We start from the raw sequence: 16,228 nt of genomic DNA on the forward strand, positions 1-16,228 counted from the left end.
AACTACATTTTACCAAACTGTACTACATCCTTTCAACTGTACTATACCCTTTTAAACGGTTCTACACCCCTTTAAACAGTTTTACACCCTTTCAAACTACATTTTACCAAACTGGTCTACACTCTTTCTGATTGTACTACACCCTTTTAAACTCTTCTACACCATTTCAATCTACATTTTACCAAACTGTACTACACCTTTTCCAAACTTTACTACACCATTTTAAACTGTACTACACTCTTCCTAACTGTTCTACACTCTTTTAAACTACATTTTATCAAAGTGTACTACACTTCCAAACTGTTACACCCTTCCAAACTGTAATACTCCTTTTCAAACTGTACTGAACTTATGGCTGTATGTGTGTTGTAAGACGTAAATGCACGACAAAAACTAACAAAAACACTTCCTCTTATGGGTCAAAAAACACGAAAACAACATTTTCATTTTAGAAAATGACTTTTCTAAGAGCTAATGTTCATGTGTCCATGGTAAGACAGACGGTCTCAGTTCAGCACTGATCCAACTCTCTCTAGGCGTGGTCGTCCTGTAAAGATGACTGCAAGAGCACAGCACAGAATGATCAATGAGGTGAGGAAGAATCCTAGAGTGTCAGCTGAAGACTTACAGAAATCTCTGGCACATGCTAACATTTTTGTTGACAAATCTACAATAAGGAAAAAATGAAACAAGAATGGAGTTCATGGGAGGAACCCACAGAGGAAGCCACTGCTGTCCAAAAAAAACATTGCTACACGTTTGAAGTTTGCAAAAGAGCACCTGGATGTTCCACAGCAGTACTGGCTAAATATACTGTGGACAGATGAAACCAAAAATAAGTTGTTTGGAAGAAACACACAACGTTATAACAACACTAACGCACAGCACACCATCATCAAAACCTCATTCCATCTGTGAAACATGGTGAAGGGGGCATCATGGTTTGGGCTGCTTTGCTGCCTCAGGTCCTGGACAGATTGCCGTCATCAAAGGAAAAATGAATTCCCAAGTTAACCAAGACATTTTGCAGGAAAACTTAAGACCACCTGTCCACCAACTGAAGTTCAACAGAGGATTGATGATGCAACAGGACAACGACCCAAAACATAGAAGTAAATCAACAACCGTATCTGATCTGCAACTACAGGAAACGTTTGGTAGAGATTATTGCTTCCAAAGGAGGGTCAACCAGTTCTTAAATCCAAAGGTTCACATACTTTTCCCCCCTTACTGTGAATGTTAACATGTTGTGTTGAGTAAAACCATGCAAACAAAAAAATGGTCACACTCTAATATTTCGTTCATCCACCATTAGCTTTGATTGCAGCACACATTCACTGTGGCATTGTTTCAATAAGCTTCTGCAATGTCACAAGATTTATTTCAATCCAGTGTTGCTTTAATTTTTCACCAAGATCTTGCAGCAGCATTGATGATGGTAGAGTCTGACCACTGCACAAAGTCTTCTCCCACACACATCCCAATGATTCTCAATGAGGTTAAGATCTGGACTCTGTGGTGAACAATCCATGTGTGAAAATGATGATCTCAGACAAACCAAGTCTCCCTGAAGCTGCGGGAGTCTCCCACATTTCGGTAGTGGCAACTTTTGCAACTTGGGATGTCTGTGATCTTATGCTCCCTGAATCTCTCTTTCACAATTCCAGCCCCATTAATCCTGACATTGAATTATCACGGACATCTTGGAATATTCCCGTGCTTTAGGGAATAAGAAGAAAAGGGAAGAAAAAATACATTGATGGAATAAGCTGGTCTATATTTAGTATATTCAGGTAGTCAGCTGACCTCATTCTTTCAGCACATACTGTTACTGAACCTAAACCTGCAGACCAACTGCAGCATCAACCCCACATCATTTACCTACTTAAATCCAGGTGGAGACTTGGAGACAGGCAGTGTATTAAGTGATAATTCACTTTAGCACAGAAATAATGATTGTTGATTTAAAAATAATAATAAAAGTAACAGCAACAGTGTCAGTAATTAGAAAATGACCAATCAGAGTCCATGTAAATTTCAGTATAGCTGTAAGCAGGTGGACTACTAATACAATCTAAATTCTTTACTTTGAATATTAACAAAAAAAATTCAAAACTTTTTGTATATGACTGTATATGTTGCTTATAAGTCCTACACTGTCCAGACCAACCAGTGACCAATCAGGGCCTTCAGTTTGTTTAGAGCCAAACAATTGCACAAGTTCCTCACAAATGATTTTATTGCTTTGGATGGTTGTGACAGATGCAGTCTCACAGCGGTGCTGAAACGTCAGTCGCCCTGAGCTGCAGCCTGCTGATGCCTGACACCCTGAGAGGAGAAGTGTACACACTGTTCAGAGGAGTTTGAGGTTGTGGCAGGATGTATGGTTTAAATATACTGTGAAGGACACAGTGTTCTATCAAGTGCAGTCTCTGTGGTGTGGGGGTGGAGCGCCGCTGGTGTGTGTTCTCAGAATGACATGGCGCAGGTGATAATGGCAGTGGCCATCAATTTGACACCATCAGCACGGTGTTGTGGTGTAAATGTACACAGAGTTTTGTCTAACTTTAGCTCATCGCTGAAGTATTTTGCATAATAAAGTCTTCGTCCAAAAAATAGTTGCACTTTTAAAGAAGTGTGGGATGGCAAAGACTTTTTTTGGAAGTATAGCGGTTACCAGGTCTTGTTACCAGGAGCAATAAATGGTTAGAAACATAGACACATACATACGGAACAGAAGTACAGAACACATGCAGAAATAAAGTGTAACACATGTGTAACTCAACGTCTCGGTATGCAGTTGTGGGTTTTCCATCCCATGCAGTTGATCTGTCTTCATACAAAACTGCAGCTCACACCATTACACCAGGCTTTCTGGATGTGTGACAGCAAACTGTTCATCTTGGCACTGAATTTAATACCTCCACATACTAAATCATTTCTTGTCTTCAACAAGATTCAAGGACCCTAAAGAACCTGAATCTGCTGCCATTCAGAATCATGGTGTTAAGTGCAGCCAGTCATCATAATGCTCTGCATGCATGTACTTTTGCATTCTACAACTGTCTGCCAATGGTGCTGGCACTAATGGTGCTGGCCCTAAGATGCGATGCCTCTCAAACTCAGAAATTTGCTACAATCAGATTATGAAGTGCATATAATCACATTCATGGTTTCTTTGTGTAGCAAAAAAACAACTAATTCACATATATCTGCCTATTTTGTCTACAATAATTTAGCCCCACTCATTTTCCATTGCCCTATTGCAAATATATAAAGCCATGTAAATGTAAGTAGACCTGAATATAAAATAAATAACTTAGGGTGACCATATTTTCATTTGGGTAAACCAGGACACCTGGTATTGGGGGGGGGGGGCGTTGTGTGTGTGCTCTTACTGTGAGACACTGGAACGATGGGAGGGAGGGCTCCACGCTGACAGTCAAGCTGTCTACTGCTCTCGTCCAATGAAGGTAATTTAAAAACCGGGACATTTCCTCACTTTCTGAAAAAAAAAACGGGATGCCCGGGACAGGACGTGAAATACGGACATGTCCCGGGAAATATGGACGTTTGGTCACCCTAATATAACTAGTAAGCTTTACGATAAATGCAGATCTAAAAGTAGCTCTACACCTTAGTATTTCACAGGAAGTGATGCACCTCTAACAACATGACATCAGCCTCATGCTTGTTATTGACTCAGTGCCATCAAAAATATAATATTTTTTTTACATATAAACTAAAATATTTATTAAAAAGTAGACTCCAAAAGGAAGCATACTTCTCACAAAAAGGGATATTTGGCTTTCTGGTGAAATTTCTGGACAAACCTAAAATGCACTCAAACCTTTACAGGTGAATCTAATATGACTTTCTCTTAAGTTTAAATATACATGTCCAATTGTTTCAAGTCTCAGTATATTTTGCGAAATTTGCTGTTCTCTAACCAGGAGCTTAACGGCAAGATTCACAACAGGAGTTTAATCGCAGTTCATCGGTTCAAATCGCTGCCACTATGATCAGGAGCCCTGAGTTCTGGGTGTGTAGAGGATGCTCTTTCCCTACATCACTCCAAAGGGTGATGTTGATCAGAACAAGACATCTGGTAGCTGATGTATCATAACCGAGATGCTGCGCTTTTCTCCAGCGTGCAGGCTACTTGGTACAGTTCGAAAAGAAGCGGTGGCTGACTTCACATTTATTGGAGGAGGCATGTGTTAGTCTTCACCCTCCTGGTGTTGAGTCCTAATGAGTGGGTTGGTTAATTGGACTTGTAAACTGGGGAGAAAATGGGTTACAAATGTGAAAAAAAGGAACCTCACTTAAGGACCACCATTAAAGAAGGGTGGGATGCCTCTGCAAACAATAAGTTGATCTGTAAACAGCAAGAGACCTTGCTGTCAAGCTGTTATTGATGCTCAACGGCACATTGCAAGTTATTGAGACAGTTTGTGTTGGGGTATGATGAGGAAATGCCCATTGAATGCTTCTAATTAAATGCCCTACTTTTATGATGTAAAATCACTGTAGCGTGACCTTTTTTACATTTCCATAAATTTAATCAAATCCCAATTTTTTTGTGAGTAGTGTATACAGATTGTATGCAATATTTTAACAAATATGCTTTTAGTTGGTTTTAAATGACTATCATTTTCCACTGAGACTAATTGACAATGAGACTAATGATTTTCAGTTTGATCAAATTTAAATTATGATATAATTAGCTGTTAGACAGCCAGCTTACATTAGTGTATACATGCTGTACTATATTTGTAGTATTTGTACCTGGTCATGGCCAGTGCTCTCTTTAAATTTTAACTTAGTGAAATAGGTTTGGGTCTACCAAATGAGTACCGTATGTTTCGCACTTAAACTCTTTTAATTTTAACATTTTAAATTGACAGTGCACCTTATGTATACATTTTACCAGTCAGGTAGTAAAGACCAGTAAAGCCAAATACAGCGCTGAAAAACAGCGTTATATGATGAAGATTCTCCAGCACGGAGACTTGAGCAGCATTAGCATTAGCTGCTAAGCACTAGCTCTTTCATCCTTTAGAGGTGAGTATTATTGGCCTGTAATCTGCTGCTAACCACGGCTAGCACTGCTGGAGCAGCATTGGCATTAGCTGCTAACCTTGCTTAGCGTTAGCTAACGACAGTGTAGTGCTGTCGGTGGCATTAGCTGCTAACCACGGCTAGTGCTAGCAGTTAGACGCTAATGCTAATGCTGCTGCACCAGTGTTGGGCATGTTACTTTGAAAAAGTAATTAGTTATAGTTACTCGTTACTTCTCCAAAAAAGTAACTGAGTTACTTCACTATAAAAGTAACTCATTACCAGTAAAAGTAACTATCGCGTTACTTTTTATTATTCGCCCGTCAAAAAAAAAAAAAATCTATTATGTATTTACTATTATTATTAGAAAAATAACAAACGAAAATATACCCAAAATGTTGACAAAAATATAATCTAACGAATTAAAAAAAAAACAACGAAATTCTCCACACAACCAAAGAAAATTACTAAAACTTGTAATACTGAAAAAAACGGAAAAACGCGTCTGGGGATGAAATTAAACAAACCAAGCCAAGCAAAATATAATCAGAATTATGTTAATTAACACTAACATAAAAGCACAGAACTATTTTTTTATTAAAATGTTTTTTAAGAACAGCTACACACAATGCTGCAAGTCAAACGCGGAGGCGTTCACGTGCGCCCAGAGCTACGTGATTACATTTTTCATTTTTATTATAGTTTAATTTTATTTTGTTTTATTTTTTTCTGTTCAGTAAGTTTTAATTTGTTTTTAGACTGGGCTTGCTAGTTTATATTAGTTTTCACACATCTCATCAGAGAGATCAATCTAATAAACGTGAGAGAGAGAGAGAGAGAGAGAGAGAGAGAGTGTAATGAGGCACGGTGAGTTAGTATCGTCCACAACTTGACCTTTTATTGGAGTTCTCTTAACAGACCTTTTCACGAGGCACACCCTACGCTTACACCCGGTTTTTCCATCCCTTACCCCAGCTCCCTCCTCCTACTCATCTGACGTCACCTCAACAGTCCAATAGAAACTCAGTGTAGGTATAGCACTAAATAAGCAGACTTTTTTACTAAACAACTATAACAATGCATGACATCTCCCCCCTTAAACTGCTTCTTCCTCCCCTTCTAAAAAACAAACAAACAAAGGGATTTTACAGCTCTATCAACAGCACTGAACAAGAGAATAATAATACAAAACAAACTGCATAGTGTGCATTGCAAAGAATAGTCTTTCAGAAAACATGAAAGCTGTTCCTCTTGAACATATAAGTTGGTCGTCCCTTTCTTTTTTTTCTTCCATAGGCAGGAAAAGTGATTTATGAACAAACATAGTCTTTCAGCCAACTGGGTGGCTTGACCTGTCTCTTGGCCACAGCAGAATCAGAGACAGGAGGCAGTGGTGCAGGTTGCTCAGTGGTTGGTGGTGTTGAAGAAAGGTCTTTCCACGGTGGTGCACCAGGAGCCACAGTTGGACTTGCAGCAGGCAGAGTTTCATCGCTGTCTCCTGTGGGATCGGAGTCACCATCAGAAGAACTCGGGGCACTTTGCAGATGTCTTCGATTTCTGCGTGTTACGGTGCCATTGTCCGTTTTCACCAGATATGATCTGGGCTCAGATGCCTTAGCAAGTACTGTTGCAGGCATGTGCCAACCCTTTTCTCCATCTAGTTTGACACTAACACACTGACCTGGCTGCAGAATAGGCAGAGTGCGTACAGAGTGGCGTCTGTTATAGAAAAGTCTGTATGCCTGCTTAGTTTGCTTATCTTTCTTGCGCACCTGTTCATAATCAATGGCATTTGGCTTCAGATGTTGGGGGAGCAATGGAATGGTCGTTCTGATCTGCCGTCCAGTCATCAGCTCTGCAGGACTTCGCCCTGTGGCATTAATTGGAGTGGCCCGGTAGCTCATGAGTGCAAGTTGTGGGTCAGGCTGTCGCAAAATTCGCGTTGCAGTGGCAACACTTCTCTCAGCGGCACCGTTACTCTACGGGTAATGTGGGCTGGAGGTTGTGTGAGTGAAATTGTATGCCTTTGTGAAGCTCACAAACTCTGCAGAAGTAAATTGAGTTCCATTGTCAGTCATCAGTTCGTATGGGATTCCCCATCTGACAAACATGCTCTTTAGACGGCCTATCACCTGCTGGCTGGTGAGTGTTGGCAGGTGAGCTATTTCAATGTCGCGTGAGTAGTAGTCTACGACAACCAGGAACTTTTTCCCATCCTGTTCACATATGTCTGCTGCTATTTTCTGCCAAGGGCCTTCTGGCAGTAGAGTAGTGATCAATGGCTCTCTTCTTTGTGTAGGTCTATTTTGTTGGCAGAATTTGCATTTTTCAACTGTCCTGGTGATTCCACGTCCTATTCCTGGCCACCACACTGACATGTTGGCTCGTGCTCTGCACTTTGTGAGGCCCTGATGACCTTCATGGATCTTGTGTAGCACCTCTGTCCTCTGTGATGCTGGGACAATAATTCTATCACCATACAGCAAAAGTCCATCCACAACTGTCAGGTGAGCCCGTGCAGCATGAAACTCACGCACTGTGGGTGACAGACGATATGTCGTCCTGGGCCATCCTTCCAGGATATACTTGCGCACTAAAGTTAGATCAGTATCCTTCTGGGTGGCAGCACGAAGTGCATCAAGTCTGTCTCCCGTCACTGGCTTGGTAGACACGATGGCTTGTACATATGCTTTCACATCCTCTTCCGTGTCAGACGTATTACTTTCTGTGAGTGGGTTTCTTTACAGTGTGTCTGCTACTACAAGCTGCTTTCCTGGAACATGGACTGCCGTTACACTGAATCTCATCAAACGCATTAACAGGCGCTGGCATCGAAGTGGTGCTTTGTCAAGATCATATGAATTGATTAGGGGGACAAGCGGCTTGTGATCTGTCTGGAGGCAAAATCTTCCCATACCTTGTAGAAACCGTGCAAACCGTTCGCAAGCCCACACCGCGGCCAGGCACTCCTTCTCAATCTGAGAGTACCGCTGCTCTGTTGGGGTCAATGTTCGAGAGCAAAAGGCCACTGGATGCAGTTCTCCTTCCTGCTCTTGCAGCAGGGCAGCCCCAAGGCCATAGCTACTCGCGTCTGCACTCACCACAGTAGGCTTACTGCTGTCGTAGAACACCAACGAAGGTGCTGAGACAAGCATGTCCTTAACATGGTTAAATGCTTGTTTTTGCGCGTCACCCCACATCCAAGCTGTGTCACTCCTGAGCAGTTCAGTGATGGGGTGCAGGACTGCAGACAATCCTGGAAGGAACCTGCCCAGGTAGTTGATCATCCCTAGCACTTGGCAAAGTTCAGTGATGTTTGTTGGACTGGGAAGATCAGTTATGGCCTTGACTTTGCCAGGATCTGGTCTGATGCCCTTTTTCCCAATGACATGTCCAAAGTACTGAATGTCTGATTTACCAAACTGGCATTTTTCTCGATTTAACTTCAGCCCAGACTCCCCCACTAAACATTAGACGTCTTATGGACGTGAAGATCATGTCTATATTGCGTCGGTCGGTCCAAGACCAATTCTGTACGTCTACACGACGTGCAAACTAGGTCCGCTATTTGGACGTCTAACTATGACCCCACTTGGACGTCAATATGCAGTTAAACATTTGAACGTCGGACTAGGTCACTTTTTTGGACGTCATGGGGACGTCTAATACAGGTGCAGGAAATTAACATTATTTAAGAATATATTTATTTTTAAATGTATGTCAAAATTGTTGTTATCAATATTGTTAATCACTATGAATATAGATTATTTATGATTAAGCATCATTTATTTCTAATTATTTATTTGAGTATTATATTTTTTATCTATTTAATTAATTAACGAATGTAGGTATTTATTTACGTATGTTTTTATTTTTATTTGGAAATGCAATTTATGTGGAAAATTGTTAAGTTGATTTCAACCAGTCAACGCCACTCTGATTTGCTGAGACCGCACGTCATCATAAACTCCACTCTGATATGCCGAGGCAAAACACGCTAAACATTTTTTGGCTGCTGCAGTAGCTCAGCTCAGCTCAGCTCGTTCAGTTCAGCTCAGCTCAGCTCCGCTCCGGACCGGACTCAGCTGCCACTAAGCTATAAGGTAAGACGATATGTATAAGTTAATGTATTTGTAGTGTTAGTTGTTTTAGCTCTGTGGTCTTAAATCATCTGAACCTGCTGGCGTTGCCTCTCTTCCCAGGCAGTTAGCTAACTAGCTAGCTAGCTAACGATAGCTAAACAGTGGCCAGTTAAAATGGAATTGGAATTACTTTTGAGAACGACCGTAATGCAAATAATATTTACTGTAACCGAAGCTTTAACGTAGAAGCATTGTCCGGTCATTAAGTCAATGCACTAACCAGAGCTAGGCTGATAAGCCAATCTAAGCTAAATCAAAGAACCGTCTTTGGCTAAATTCGCTAAGCTAGCGTTAAGTTATATAAGTTTGTGGCACCCACAATTAACCTAGGCAACTGGGGGCAATATCAAATGCATTTTGAATAGCCTGAAGAACTAAGTTTATGTTAATATTACATAAATAAGGCAATTTAAAATAGTTTGTTGTGGGAAAACATTTATTAAAATAGCTTAATATGATGTGTGAGAATTAAAACGACACGATAATTCTGGTCAGGTGTTAAATGTGTATTCCCGCCTTTAGCTTAGCGTTAGCTTATCGTTAGCTTAGCGTTAGTTAAGCCATAGCATGAAGAAGTAAGTTTATGTGAATATTACATAAATAAGGCAATTTAAAATAGTTTGTTGTGGGAAAACATTTATTAAAATAGCTTAATATGATGTGTGAGAATTAAAACAGCACGATAATTCTGGTCAGGTGTTAAATGTGTATTCCCGCCTTTAGCTTAGCGTTAGCTTAGCGTTAGCTAAGCCATAGCATGAAGAAGTAAGTTTATGTTAATATTACATAAATAAGGCAATTTAAAATAGTTTGTTGTGGGAAAAAAATTATTAAAATAGCTTAATATAATGTGTGAGAATTAAAACGGCACGATAATTCTGGTCAGGTGTTAAATGTGTATTCCCGCCTTTAGCTTAGCGTTAGCTTAGCGTTAGCTAAGCCATAGTGTGAAGAAGTAAGTTTATGTGAATATTACATAAATAAGGCAATTTAAAATAGTTTGTTGTGGGACAAAAATAAATGGCCATCTTCAACATTTTCTGAGATTTCTAATTTGTCTTTTTCTACTTGTGCAGATGGAGTCATGAAATGTGACGGGACAGCCACCGAGGACTTCATACTTCGGAGCATCTCAAACATGCACCACAAAGACGTGGAGGACACACCGCTGTCTCTCAGGACCTAGAATCTTAATGAAAGTATAATGATGTTAAGGGAAGGTGTAATGGAAAGGTGTAATGTAAAGTTGTAATGGTGTTAAGGGAAGGTGTAATGTAAAGGTGTAATAGTGTTAAGGGAAGGTATAATATTGTTAAGGGAAGGTGTAATGTTAAAGGTGTAATAGTGTTGAGGGAAGGTGTAATAGTGTTGAGGGAAGGTGTAATAGTGTTGAGGGAAGGTGTAATAGTGTTGAGGGAAGGGGTAATGTTAAAGGTGTAATAGTGTTAAGGGAAGGTATAATATTGTTAAGGGAAGGTGTAATGCAGGGGTCTCAAACTCATTTTTGCCGAGGGCCACATTGACATATTGGCTGTCCTCTGAGGGCCAGATGTAACTTATAAATATAAGAAAATGTAACCAGATGTAATATAAAATGAATGTAATTACTCCTTAATGTTAAATAACTCTCAATATACTATTTATTCAATCAAATATTACAGTTGCATGGAAAAATGTTTGCTTGTTGATCTATTAACATAAATCCTTTTAATTTGTCATGTTATGAAATCCAAAAACTCCATCAATCAAGAACCAAACTATTCAAGTGAATAGAAATTACATCAAGTACAAGTTATATTAACTTTGATCAAAACGTTTGATACTGAAATAAGGCTTAATAAATATAAAATCAAAAATTGTGAGCTGTGACAGATTTAGCATTTCCTCAGATTTAGCAGTTCCTCATCCAACCACTAGTCGGAGCTGCAGCTGCAGCACCACAAGCCCGCAGTCTTTGCTTAGTCAGAGCTGCAGCCCAGCCACGGGCTACAGGACTCAGCTGAGCCTGTCTGGAGCGTTTTGAAATTTTTTAAGTTCTTCTGTGTATGAAATAAAATAACCCCACTAACCGGATAATACAGCTCTCTACAGTTCATCTTTCAGCCCAAGCAGCTAACAGCAGCAGTTTAGAGCAGCGTCACGGATGCACTGCTGGGATTACATTATAAACAGGTCAGTTAAAGCGCTGCTAACCTCAGGATGTTTATAACTACGGAGTTTAGTGGACACACCACGGCTGCAAGGTTAGACTGTTGAAGGCTACTGAAGACTACTAAAGCAGGCAACGCAGCGTAAGCAAAAAAAAAACAAAAACCACACACACACCAAAATACAAGTTAAGATAAAATATGAAAACGAACATAATAAAGCATAAATAATTAAATTGAATTGCGGGCCAGATGTATGTTTATTTTGTTAACCCGTGAGGGGCCGTATGAAACCGCGTGGGCCGGTACCCCTGGTGTAATGTAAAGGTGTAATAGTGTTGAGGGAAGGTATAATATTGTTAAGGGAAGGTGTAATGTTAAAGGTGTAATAGTTTTGAGGGAAGGTGTAATAGTGTTGAGGGAAGGTGTAATGTTAAAGGTGTAATAGTGTTAAGGGAAGGTATAATATTGTTAAGGGAAGGTGTAATGTAAAGCTGTAATAGTTTTAAGGGAAGGTAAATGTTTAGTGAAATTGTTATGGTGTGAATCTAAGGTGTATGTTATGTTGATGTAAAATAAAGGCATTAACCCCAAATGAGATTTACTCATTATTTTTATTATTATATTAATGTTTCCCCAAACAAAAAGGGTCAATTTAAAATCAACAGTGGTAAGATGGGGGTAATTAATTTATCCCTTGCTTTTACTGGTTCTTTGCAGGTTGACATGTTTTGGAAAAAGTGAGAGGGTTGAAATTTAATTTATTTGTAAAGCATATTGTGTATAACTAACGTGCATAACTAGTTCCAGAAGGTTGTGAACCTGTTCCAGTAATTGTTTGGCTTAGCTTTGTATGCGTTTCCAGTTAACTGCTGAAGCTGGAACAATGGAACAGTTGCCACCGTCTGAAATGGCACTACAGTTATGCAGGGAGCCTCAAAGTAGTTGGTCTATAAAAACGTATACATGTAAATTTCACGTAGAAAGACGTCCACAACGACTTAATTTAAACTAGAATTAGCCCTTATCCGGAGGTCTGGGGGACGTCAATACTGGACGTGCAGAAGACGTCAGAAAAAAGACGTCGTCTGGCGTCACAGTCTGCACCTTCAGGAGACCAAAATTGGACGTGCAAAAATGACCTAGAAAAGACGTCGTTTCAACATCTCTTTGTTTAGTGGGCCTTTATTGTTTGAAGAACAGCCCTGAGATTTTGGTCATGTTCCTGTTTGTCTTTCCCATAAATTAAGATGTCGTCCATCACTGCCACTGTACCTGAGTGACCCCTCAGAAGCATGCTCATTTCTCTTTGAAAAATTTCTGGGGCCGACGTTATCCCAAAAGGGAGCCTCTTAAAACAAAACCTGCCCACTGGTGTAATGAATGTGGTCAACTTCCGGCAGGAAGCTTCAAGGGGTATTTGCCAGAACCCACTCGATGCGTCAAGTGTGGAGAAAACCTTAGCACCTGACAGTTTTGGTGCTATGTCCTCTAATGTAGGAAGCATGAATCGCTCTCTTTTCACGGCTTCATTAAGCCTTTTCAGATCCACACATATCCTCACATTCCCGTTCCGCTTCATCACAGGCACCATAGGTGCGCACCAATCTGTTGCCTCTGTAACTTCTTCAATAATGTCCAGCTTTTGCATGCGTTCCAACTCTTCTTCCACCTTTGGTAGCAATGGAAAGGGCACACGGCGGGGGCTGGTGAGGCTGTAGGGTTTGGCATCAGGTTTTAGCTCAATCTTAATTGGTTCACAGTTTAACAGTCCTATATCCCCAAACAAATCATCTTCTATTTCAATTTCATTCAGTCTCTGCACTAGGCCCATGCTGCAAGCAACTTTACGACTGAGCAGATTGTTTGTGTATGGGCCCTTTAACACATAGATCCAAAAGGTGAAAGTCTGCCCTTTTCTTTGAGTGGAAGCCTGAAATTTGCCCAGACAGTTCAGCTCTCCACCAGGACTGCACACTCTAGCACTGATTTTCTCTAGCGTAGGTTGTTGTGGTAACCTGGTAAATTCGTCCTCAGACATAACAGTAATGTCTGCTCCAGTATCAATTTTGAAATTCACAGCAGTGCCATTTAGTTGCAGCTCAACTTGCCATTCGTCTTTGACATCAGCACAGTCTGAGATGTGGCCTAAAAACCAGGAATCTTGACTGTTGTTTACCTCCTGGGTAACAGTGACCTCTTTAACAATTTTTGTTTTGCACACTGCTTCAAAATGACCAGTTTTATTGCACTTGCGGCACCTTTTTCCCCATGCAGGGCATGCTCCAGACTCATGCATACGGGCACACCTGGAACAGCTTCTCAATGCACTGTGCTCTCATGCCTGCATTTTGCATTTTAACCAGCTCTGCTTGGCGTGCCACCTGTATTGCCTTCTCCAGGGTGAGCTCGGGTTCTAGCTGGAGCTTTTCAGACACATCGCTGTCAGACACACCGATCACTATACGATCGCGTATGTGCTCATCTTTGACTGCCCCAAACTCGCAGTGCTCCGCCATCTCATACAAACCCCTAACAAATGCCTCAACACTCTCTCCACTCCGCTGTATGCGTTTGTGAAAGCATGCGCGCTGGTGTATTATATTGCGACGCGGCACAAAATGGTCGTCAAACTTTCTCACCACAGCTTCATAATAGTTAGCCTCTTCCTCTGCAGTAAATGTAAATGTACTGAAAATAGGCTCTGCTTCTTTGCCCATTGCATAGAGAAGTGAATTAACTTGTACATCATCGTCTTCGTGGTCAAGCTTCGTTGCAATCCGAAAGCGGGTGAAACGCTGTCTCCAGACTGGCCATGAAGCCGGCTGGGTGAAATCAAAGGATTCAGGTGCGTGAAACTTCGACATTGCAGCCCGTTAGTCCTTTTCTCTCCCGAGGCATGAGAATTCGCCGCTTCTGACACCATGTAATGAGGCACGGTGAGTTAGTATCGTCCACAACTTGACCTTTTATTGGAGTTCTCTTAACAGACCTTTTCACGAGGCACACCCTACGCTTACACCCGGTTTTTCCATCCCTTACCCCAGCTCCCTCCTCCTACTCATCTGACGTCACCTCAACAGTCCAATAGAAACTCAGTGTAGGTATAGCACTAAATAAGCAGACTTTTTTACTAAACAACTATAACAATGCATGACAGAGAGAAAAAGAGAAAGAAAGAGATTTGCATGTTTTGGTGTGAGCTACTCACAGGTAAATGTTCTCACATACTGTATCTCCTGTTTCTCTTTCATCTGCCTGGCGCTCATATTGTAATCCCATACATAATTCTGAAGTTTCTCAGTGTTTTCCGTTGTATTTTGCGGCGAGCGCGAGCGCTTTACACAAGAACTAACGGACCACGAGGTGCAGCGCACTCGGCACAACACCGCCCGCTGTACAACAGAGCTTATAAATAAATTAAACACGAAAATGAGGGTATTCTATCAGTAATTTCAGTTCGTTTTAGTTAGTTTTATAAACACAAAATACAGTTCGAGATAGTTAGTTATGTTTTTTCCTTTTAATTACCGTTTTTATTAGATTCAGTTAACACAAATGTTTTTCACTTTCAGTTTTCGCTATTTTGTTAGCTTCAGTAAACAATAATAATTGGTTACTTAGCAACATTGTGATTATCACACCAGAGCTTTATATGAAATAAAAATAGGAGCCCGATTTCGGGTCGGTCCTCGGGTCAGGTCAGGTTCGGGCAGAGAATCTGAGCTCTAAAAGAGAAAGCAGCAGCACCACAAAAACTGGAGCAGCTAAAAAGAGTTTAACGTCCTTTTACTCGGAAATTGGGCTATCCACGGCAATCACTGAATTGATTAGAGCACGCAAATAGTCACAATTGTGCCTCACTTCACCACGCCAAACCACAGGCACAGCGGCCAGAAGCTCAAGTTCACCGAAGGAGGGGTTAACGAGGGCAAAGCGAAGTTAAAAAAAAAAAAAAGTTCATAGAGCTGCTAAAGTAACGTGCAGTAACGGGGTGTCGGAAATGGTAACGGCGTTATAGTTACAGTCAGAGTAATTAGTTAGATTACTAGTTACTGAAAAAAGTAACGGCGTTAGTTTTAACGCCGTTACTCCCAACACTGTGCTGCACCCAGCCTTTGTGGAAATCTAAGCTTACTGTAAATAAACAAAAGTGCTTTACTTATCCAAATATATGTATGAAAATAGACGTTTATTGTTAGTGTATTATAATCCGGTGCACCTAACAATGCGAAAAATATGGTAAATGAGTCTAACTCTTCCTTTGGTCTTTATCCCACAAACTCTGGTTGCTAATTAGACTGCACTGCAACTTGACATTTTTGGTTTATTTTATAGAATCATTTCATTTCATGGTCCTTTAATGGTCTCTTCATTGATGAACGTGGTAAAGGATAAGTTATAAATTGTACAGAAACAGATGGGTAGGTGGGCTGAGTCTGATTTATTCTGTGTCTGATTTATTCATATCAGCACAACACACACTACTAACACACCACAACCCTGCCAACCAGCCATCATTACAATGCTGAGAATAATCCATCACCCAAATAGTAGCTGCTCTGGGGTGGTCCTGCAGGGTCCTGACCACTGAAGAACAGAGGAAAAGGAATAAACAAATGTTACTTCACGCTCTATGAAAGGGATGTAGTCTTAATGCTATGCTTAATTTGCTGTATATAGTAGATTATATATATATATATTCTAAATTACTGCAAAATAAAATGATTGAAATATGAAAACAGTGTTCTATGTGAAACGGACTATAGTTTTTACTACTGGTGACAGGACCCAGAGCTTAAATCTCACAATTGTATTTACTATTTAAAACCAACAGTGAACATACACATCGTTTGAGTTTTTATATGATACAACCTC

At 40.6% G+C, this 16,228-nt stretch overlaps 1 long non-coding RNA gene across 1 annotated transcript; it reads left to right on the forward strand.

The window, feature by feature from the left end:
* The first annotated feature begins 8,417 nt into the window (after positions 1 to 8,417).
* LOC125784436 (uncharacterized) lies at positions 8,418 to 11,948 on the forward strand. Its single transcript, XR_007427236.1, has 3 exons — positions 8,418 to 9,164; positions 10,280 to 10,658; positions 11,699 to 11,948. It is a non-coding gene; the product is annotated as an uncharacterized LOC125784436 (long non-coding RNA).
* The last annotated feature ends 4,280 nt before the right edge of the window (positions 11,949 to 16,228 follow it).

Source organism: Astyanax mexicanus, chromosome 19 (assembly GCF_023375975.1).
Source record: "Astyanax mexicanus isolate ESR-SI-001 chromosome 19, AstMex3_surface, whole genome shotgun sequence".
Taxonomy (NCBI): Eukaryota; Metazoa; Chordata; class Actinopteri; order Characiformes; family Acestrorhamphidae; genus Astyanax; species Astyanax mexicanus.